The sequence below is a fragment of the Sander lucioperca genome, chromosome 7, assembly GCF_008315115.2.
Source record: "Sander lucioperca isolate FBNREF2018 chromosome 7, SLUC_FBN_1.2, whole genome shotgun sequence".
Taxonomy (NCBI): domain Eukaryota; kingdom Metazoa; phylum Chordata; class Actinopteri; order Perciformes; family Percidae; genus Sander; species Sander lucioperca.
In genome coordinates this window covers 38,544,170-38,553,425 of record NC_050179.1, presented here as the reverse complement: position 1 = coordinate 38,553,425, position 9,256 = coordinate 38,544,170, and the positions used below count along the sequence as shown (strand labels likewise).

The 9,256-nt window shown below is 40.2% G+C and overlaps 2 long non-coding RNA genes across 2 annotated transcripts; both read right to left on the bottom strand.

The window, feature by feature from the left end:
• Positions 1–279: 279 nt before the first annotated feature.
• LOC118495430 lies at positions 280–6,154 on the bottom strand. The gene is made up of 3 exons (XR_004897841.1): positions 6,008–6,154; positions 5,809–5,921; positions 280–549 (listed from the first exon to the last, which is right to left on the bottom strand). It is a non-coding gene; the product is annotated as an uncharacterized LOC118495430 (long non-coding RNA).
• A 239-nt stretch (positions 6,155–6,393) lies between these two features.
• Positions 6,394–8,042, bottom strand: LOC116040188. Its single transcript, XR_004897842.1, has 3 exons — positions 7,838–8,042; positions 6,791–6,877; positions 6,394–6,578 (listed from the first exon to the last, which is right to left on the bottom strand). It is a non-coding gene; the product is annotated as an uncharacterized LOC116040188 (long non-coding RNA).
• Positions 8,043–9,256: the final 1,214 nt, after the last annotated feature.

Genomic DNA, 9,256 nt, shown 5'->3' with positions numbered 1-9,256 from the left:
TATCTCACTCTAAACAGCATGGATGGATTTTTTTCAAAGTTTGTATGTGTGTGAAAGCACCAGAGACACAACATAACACCCCAAATCCCAGAAAAAGTGATTTTTTTCATAATATGGGCACTTTAACAACAAATGGAGGTTCCCACTAAAAGCTAGTAAAAAACAATAATTACCAAATAATAATACATTCGATTTAGCACAAAGTATGTCACAAAGTGTATCATATATTATCCAAAGCATCACCAACTTGCACAAATTAGTCTTTTGTAATTGTATTACATTGTACATTGTAATATGTCTTTAATTCTCACTGAGATTTGCTTATTTTAATTATCCATATTTTGGTTTTTCATTGATGTTACAATGTATTGTAGTGACTATGCCTAGGCACGGATCTTTTCAGCCTGATCTTTCTCACACAGCCAGCCGCGCTTGGCTCCACAGGGGGCGTCGTTCCAGCTGGCCAGCACTGGGTTCTGGTGATACATCTCCACACAGTCCTCCATGTTGTTGGGGCCACCACCATCCGGCTGGCCAGACTGCCAAAATCTAAATGACGGTGTAGCGAGGGTGGTCAGAAAGATACAGAATATTCATGGAGTGACAGTATGGCGCTTCGGGAGCCTTTGTCACCAATAAATCAGGTTGTTTAGAGGAATGGTAACAAATATAGACATATATTTGTCCTGACATGTCAGGAGTGACCTAGTGTCCATATATATGTGTCACCTTAAAGTGCTCATATTCTGCTTTTTGGCTTTTTCCCTTTCCTTGTATTATATATCTTTTTGTGCACGTTATAAGTTTACAAAGTTAAAAAGCCCAAAGTCCACCCCAAAGGGACTTACCATCTCCAACAGAAAACACTGTTCACAAACTGCTCCAAACAGCTCTATTGTAGTCCAGCCTTTACTTCAGAGACAAACGTGGTCACTTTGGAACACACGTTATAATGCTCGCCTAGCTGCTAGCATGGCACGCCCTCATACTCTGCTTCTGACTGACTAGTAGTCCTTACCTAGGTACTGAGCGTGTGCGACTTCCACGCTGGTCATCGGAAGCTCCATGGTCAGGGACCTCTACATTCCCCCTACACCTAGCGGTCCGTCCAAGGTCTACTGCTTCCCTGGTGCCAAGGTCCGTGACATCCAGCACAAACTTCCCAGCATCCTCGCCTGCCACGCTAAGGTCGACAACATCATCGTGCATGTGGGCACAAACGACATCAGAGAGAGACGGTCGACAGCACTTCGAAAAGACTTCACCACTCTCATCACCACCCTGATGGGCACAGGAAAACGGATCGTCATTTCTGGGCCTCTACCTACCTACAGAAAGGGTGCTGAAAGATGGTCCAGACTGTTCGGGCTCCACACCTGGCTGAAACCCCACTGCGCTTCCCTGGGCATTCCCTATGTCGACAACTTCAACTTGTTCTGGGAGAGGCCCAGCCTGCTGAAACATGATGGTCTCCACCCAAACCGACATGGAGCCAGGCTGCTATCTGACAACATAACGACCACACTGAAAGTTAAGTATTGACATTCTGTTGAAAATATCACAGATTCATGCCCCCCAGGTATTGATCCTAATGGCACTTTACAAGTGAATGAATCTGAAAATGTTTTCTGCAGGGTAAAATGTAATACTAGTACTATTCCAGTTATAATCAACAATAGACCATACAAAGTGTTGAATCCCCTAAGTAATAAGGAGTTGACTGCAAACATAGTCAATTTAGCATCCAGTTCACGTCAGCCACAGGTAACCAAAAAAGGGGCAATACTTAACAACCTAATTGGAATTACAACTACCACTGCAATGATAGAACAGGATAGGAAAATTAGATGCGGTCTACTAAATATCAGATCTCTGTCTTCTAAAGCAATACTAGTAAACGAATTGATATCCGATAATCAAATTGATCTATTCTGTCTAACTGAAACCTGGCTGGGCCATGAAGATTATGTCAGTCTAAATGAAGCCACTCCTCCCACTCATATTAATACTCAAATTCCTAGAGGCTCAGGCCGAGGAGGGGGAGTTGCAGCCATATTTGACTCTAACCTGTTAATTAATCCTAAACCTAAACTAAATTATAACTCTTTTGAAAATCTCGTTCTTAACCTTCAGCATCCAACATGGAAAACAGTACAGCCTATTATATTTGTTGTTGTCTACCGAGCACCAGGTCCATATTGTGAATTTTTATCGGAATTCTCAGAGTTTTTATCATGTGTAGTCCTAAAATCAGACAAAGTACTTATTGTAGGTGATTTTAATATCCATGTGGACGTTGACAGCAATAGCCTTAGTACTGCTTTCAACTCACTACTAGATTCAATTGGTTTCAGTCAGAGTGTGCATGAGGCCACGCACTGTTTTAACCACACCCTCGACCTTGTGCTGGCATATGGCATCAAAATTGAAGACGTAATAGTATTCCCGCAAAATCCTTTATTATCAGACCACTTCTTAATAACTTTCGAATTCTTACTACCCGATTATACGAAATTAGATAAAAGCTTCTACGCTAGAAGCCTATCTGACAGTGCTATAGCTAAATTTAAGGAAGATATTCCAACAGCACTAAACTCATTAACGTGCCGTAATATAACAGAGGATCTTTATGTAAACTTTAGTCCCTCTCAAATTGATCATTTCGTAGACGATGCTACGGCCTGCCTACGGACGACTTTAGACTCTGTTGCTCCCCTTAAAAAGAAGACGATGAAGCAAAGGAAACTAGCACCTTGGTATAACTCCCAAACTCGTAAATTAAAGCAAATCTCGCGCAAACTTGAAAGTAAATGGCGTTCCACCAAACTGGAAGAATCTCGTTTAGACTGGCAAGACAGTCTGAAAACCTATAGGAAGACCCTAAGAAAGGCCAGATCAGACTACTATTCATCACTAATAGAAGAAAATAAGAACAACCCAAGGTTTCTTTTCAGCACTGTAGCCAGGCTGACAGATAGCCACAGCTCTACTGAGCCATCTATTCCTATAGCTCTGAGTAGTGATGACTTCATGAGTTTCTTTAACGATAAAATTATAACAATTAGAGATACTATTCATCACCTCTTTCCCCCAACCTCTAATGGGTCACCTTTAACTGACAGACTGCTAGAAAGAACGACTAGACCTGACATATACTTAGATTGCTTTTATCCTATAAACCCTCAACAATTAATGCTAAAGGTCTCTTCAGCTAAGCCATCTACCTGTCTCTTGGACCCCATCCCAACGAAGCTACTTAAAGAAGCGTTACCCGTGGTTAACACTTCATTGCTAGATATGATAAATATGTCTTTATTGACAGGTTATGTACCGCAGTCATTTAAAGTAGCTGTGATAAAACCTCTACTGAAAAAACCCACCCTCGATCCTGAGGTCTTAGCCAACTATAGACCTATATCTAACCTTCCCTTTCTCTCCAAGATCCTTGAGAAAGTAGTCGCTAACCAGTTATGTGATTTTCTACATAGCAATAGCTTATTTGAGGACTTTCAGTCAGGATTTAGAAAGCATCTGAGACGGCACTGGTGAAAATCACTAACGATCTTCTAACTGCATCAGACAAAGGACTTGTCTCCGTACTTGTCTTATTAGATCTTAGTGCTGCATTCGATACTATTGACCATACCATCCTCTTACAGAGATTGGAACATTTAGTTGGCATTAAAGGAATCGCACTAAACTGGTTTAAGTCCTACTTCTCTGATCGATCGCAATTTGTTAATGTTAACAATAAACCCTCCAATTACGCTAAAATTAACCATGGCGTTCCTCAAGGCTCAGTGCTTGGACCAATTCTATTCTCCTTATATATGCTTCCTCTAGGCAATATTATTAGGAAACACTCAATTAACTTTCACTGTTATGCGGATGACACCCAATTATATCTGTCAATCAAGCCAGACGAAACCAGCCAGCTAGCTAAACTTCAAGCTTGCATTAAAGATATAAAATCATGGATGGCCTACAATTTCCTGATGTTAAACTCAAACAAAACCGAAGTTATTGTCCTGGGCTCCAAACCCCTACGAACCTCATTAGCCGAAGATATAATTACTCTGGATGGCATTGCCCTGGCCTCAAGTACTACTGTCAGAAATCTAGGAGTTATTTTTGATCAGGATCTATCCTTTAACGCCCATCTAAAACACACCTCTAGAACAGCCTTTTTTCACCTTCGTAACATTGCTAAAATTAGGAACATCCTGTCTCAAAACGATGCAGAAAAACTAGTCCATGCATTCGTTACTTCCAGGCTGGACTACTGTAATTCCTTATTATCAGGATGCTCAAATAAGTCCGTTAGGACTCTCCAGCTGATCCAGAATGCTGCAGCGCGTGTTCTGACAAGAACTAAGAAAAGAGATCATATTTCTCCTGTATTAGCTTCTCTCCATTGGCTTCCTGTAAAATCCAGGATTGAATTTAAAATCCTTCTTCTGACCTATAAAGCTCTAAATGGTCAAGCTCCTTCATATCTTGAGGACCTCTTAGTACCTTATTGTCCCACTAGAGCACTACGCTCCCAGAATGCAGAGTTACTTGTGGTTCCTAGAGTCTCTAAAAGTAGAATGGGAGGCAGAGCCTTCAGCTATCAGGCTCCTCTCCTGTGGAACCAGCTCCCAATCTGGGTTCGGGGGGCAGACACCGTCGCTACATTTAAGACTAAACTGAAAACTCTCCTCTTTGATAAAGCTTATAGTTAGGGAGTGAGGAGTTGCAGTGAACGCCTAGACCGGCGGGGCAGGGTATATAGCTGCAGACACAGCACCCCTGCTTTTCTCTGCTTCTCTTTACAGTCATCAGATTTACCTATCGTATAATCAATAATATAGTGCCTCTCCTAGTTATGCTGTTATAATTCTAGACTGCCGAGGAAGTTCCTTCTTATGACACGCTCTTTTCTTTTGTTTCCTTTTATGCACATCATGTCTCAGAAGTGCTTGTTACTCACCTAGCTCTGGGGAGTTTACTCCCCGGAGTCCTTATGTTTCTTCTTCACCCAGAACATCGCCTCGGATTAGGGCGACACCAAGACCTGGGTCTTGGGTGCAGCTGTGGCTATGGACCTGCTACACCCTGCTACGCTCTGCGATTCCCTGCAATGCCCGACTACGTCCTGCTGCGTCCACCACGTCCACCCATGCTCTGCTGTGCCACGCTACATCCTGTACCGTCATAACCCCAACCGTCAGACACCGCCCACCAAGAGTCTGGGTCTGCCGAGGTTTCTTCCTAAAAGGGAGTTTTTCCTCGCCACTGTCGCAATAGCCACTGCTAATGCTTGCTCTTGGGGGAACTATTGGAATTGTTGGGGCTTTATAGAGTGTGGTCTAGACCTACTCTATCTGTAAAGTGTCTCGAGATAACTCTTGTTATGATTTGATACTATAAATAAAATTGAATTGAATTGAATTGCGACTCCCAACAAAGATGGAACAGAAGTGAGAGGTCTCACTCTGTAGCTAAAACAAAAAAAAATTGTGTTTTTTGAAAAATAAACCACGTAAACCTATACTGATATAACCTCTAAATACAATTATGACCCTGAAAAATGAGCATAATATGAGCACTTTAAGACCTAAATCCCCATTTCCCCCTCCCAAGTGTGTAGCAAAACAAGGAAATAAAGTGAAACACAACACACATTCACTGTTAGGTCTGTTTGCCTGTTTCAGATCCTGTCCAAAATGTTTGACCTGTCACTATCACTATAGCCTTAGACTGCATTTATTACTTTGCTACTTAAGTCTTGAATCAACCTGTCCAGAGTTATTCTAAAATCCTTACGGTTTGGTCAGCGCAGATCCATCCACCCATTTCCATCCAGTGGTTTCAGTTGTGTTATACAGACCGATCCAGAACAAGAGATACGCATCCCCATCCAGACGGTACAAGGCCCTCTGTGTATTATACAGAAAATGTAACGATACGACTTCAACATCAAGAATGTAAACACCCCAAACAACCAGACAGAGATTTCCTGTACCTGTTCCTGTTCGCTGCTGATCACCACCAAGTCAGCACCTTTACTCTTACAGTATTTCCTGCTGTCCTCCCAAGTCTTCTGCTCAGTGGAGAGGAAGTAACATCTGGAGTTGATCTCCCACCACCCTGCTGGACAACAAAGTCACACATCACAAATGAGACTCGGAGGCATCAAGCAGGAGCTAGAAGTACAACTCATATTTGATTGTGTATCTCTGTTGTAAATACCTACATTACAGATATAAAACTATATAATCATGTGTAGGTAGTAGTAGGTAGCAAGAGACGTCACAGGGACCAAACCGACAAAAATAGAGAAAGAATGAGTGAGGAAGAAATGAAGAGGAAGTAAAGTTAAGGTGAGAAGACTTAGCCTGATCTGTTCTCACCGGTCTCCAGATTAGTCCTCAGCCTGTCCCTCTCCTCCTCCAGGTCCTTGATCTTGTTGGTTAGCTCAGTGTTTCTGTTTTCCAGCAGGTTTGTGTCTCGCGTCAAAGCGTTGAATCGTTCTTGTAATCTGTTGCACTGACCAGGCAAATGAGTTGTGTTGCAGTCCGAGTGGGTAGAGTATACTGATAGGATATACATAAAAAATATACATTTTAAATGAATTTAAAACCCAAATTTTGTTCAGGTTTAGTTTGACAGTAAAACAGTTGCACAAAGGTTTTGACACCAACATGTGAAGTTACATCACTGAGCCTTTGAACTTGTAATATGGTGGTGCTACTGATGCAACTCTTAGCACATTTTAACTTACACAATACAAAGAAACCATACTCACATGTCAGGCGTAGAGAAACATTGAGAATGGCTTGTATGACGCACAGCAGCCCAAAGCTGAGGAGAAGCACCTGGCAGAGTCTTCTCTCTGTAAAACCAACACAGACTCACCAACAAAAATGTATAACCACTCTGGCAGCCATGTGAAGCTGCCATGTGCTGTTGACACATTAAAATAATGATAAATTAATTCAACTTCCAGTAAGATTATCAAGTAAGTTAACCAAACTAACCAACCTACATTAGCATGCTAATGGTTGGCTGAATGGAGAGTTACATATAATTACAACTTGGGTCTTTTTTTTTTCAAGCTTTGGCCGTCTTCTCTGTCAGTTACTCCCAAATGAATTGTTGCCATCGCTACAATGACGTCCAATAGGGCAAATAACAGGATTGCTGTTATGTAACAATTTATGTACATCACAGGACTTTAACACTAGAGCTCACTAGAGCTGCAATGGTGAATCACTAAGTTGTCAACTATTAAATCAATCGCTGACTATTTTGGAAATCGATTAATCAGTTTGAGTAATTTTTTTATGAAAAAACAGTAAAACTTCTCTGATTCCAGCTCGTTAAATGTGAATATTTTCTAGTTTCTTCTCTCCTCTGTGACAGTAAACTGAATATCTTTGAGATGTGGACAAAACAAGACATTTGAGGACGTCATCTTGGACTTTGGGAAACACTGATTCACATTTTCACCATTTTCGGACATTGTAGAGACCAAACAAAGAATTGATTCATCAGTGAAATAATCAACAGATTAATTGACAATGAAAATAATTGTAAGTTAGCCCTAGAGTTCACCTCCTGAGCCTCGTGTGTGTTCATGTAAATGATGCAATGAAAACACTTTGGTTAAGACTCGGCAAAGATCGTGGTTTTGATGAAATATTTAACAGTAAACACTTTTTCAGTATTGAAGGACAGGATTGTTGGGCCATGCTACTAGTGCAGCTTAAAACACTTGATAGAGTACAATAAGTAGAACTGTGTTGTTTAACAGTAGGCTACACATAAACCATCAACTGATAAAGTTTATTACCTGTTTGATTTGCATCCCCACTGCCTTTCTGCTTTGGTCTCAGTGGCTTATTAACATAATCAGATACCTCCATTTGCTGCATCCTCTGTGTCTGCTTGATATTTGGTGAGAAGTCAGGTTCAGCGTAGTCTAAACAGTTAACTGTGTTTCCTCTTTTGGTCCTTGTCTTCATCAACAGTGAGCTAAAAAACCCATTACTACACAGTTAACAGATTACGTAAGAGGTTGGATAGAGGAAGAAACTAGTTGACTCACACTGAAATCTGTTTCGCAAAAACAATAATCTCTAAATCATGCCATTACCTCATCTCCCGTTAACCTTTGTACATACTATATGTATTTTTTATTCTACTTCATGCACCTATGGGAGAAGTGTAAAAGGGTTTTGAATAGAAATGAGCACAATCCTCTTTATTACTGTTTGTACTCTGTCCTGTACAGTCAGTGATACATTGTGATGGGAGAATGTTCCTGCATCTACAGGTTAGGATGCTTTACTGTGGCTGTTTTAGTTAATTTACATACTTTTTTTAATAAAGCATTAGGCAGCTTAATAAGTGGTCCATAATAAAATAATTAAAAATATATATATTTCAAAATTCGATAAAAGCAGACATGAGCCAGAGTGTAAGGATTTGTAGACAGAGAAAACAAACTGAGTAATGATATACATCGTGTTAGGTGAAACTGTGTCTATTAGAAACTCATACATGATACTTCCACATATGTGTATCACCAAATAAAGCATCAGTCACACACACTACGCAGGAAACTGGTACTGGACAACCTGGTTACCAACATTGTATATAGTATATAGTTTTTTTTTGTTATTGTTTTTTTACATCACATTTTAAAATATGGAATAAAATGCCTCCAATCTGAAGACAAAGAATAAAACAAAAGAGATGAAAGTTGAGTACAGTAGACTATATAAATGAACCTTGGATTAACATTTTACAGATCACTGTTAACTCCACACAAAAAACATACAATCAGAGAAACTGGCTAACAACTGAAATGAACCATGTTTTTTTTATTTTTTATTATACAACATATCTCAACTTATTTTTTAATTTCCACAGCATCATATCACTCACAGCTCACGCTCTTGTGTTTGCATATTTTATTAAGTATGATAGACATATACATGTTGCATTTCTGTTCATAAATGTCAGATCAAGATCACTTTATCAGTAGGAAGCTAAGTATTGTTTCCTGTTTATGTGCTGTTTGTACATCTGGTCCTAGCTGAAGAAGTAGCTTTGACTTTAACCTACCATATTTACACACTACACCATATGTACAACTGTTAAACTGTTGTTGCCATTATACTGTATGTTCCTGTACAGAGTGGATATTTGTCGAGCTACATAGATACAAGTTGGTTGTGTTGGGTGTGAGATGTTCTCGTGGTTTCAA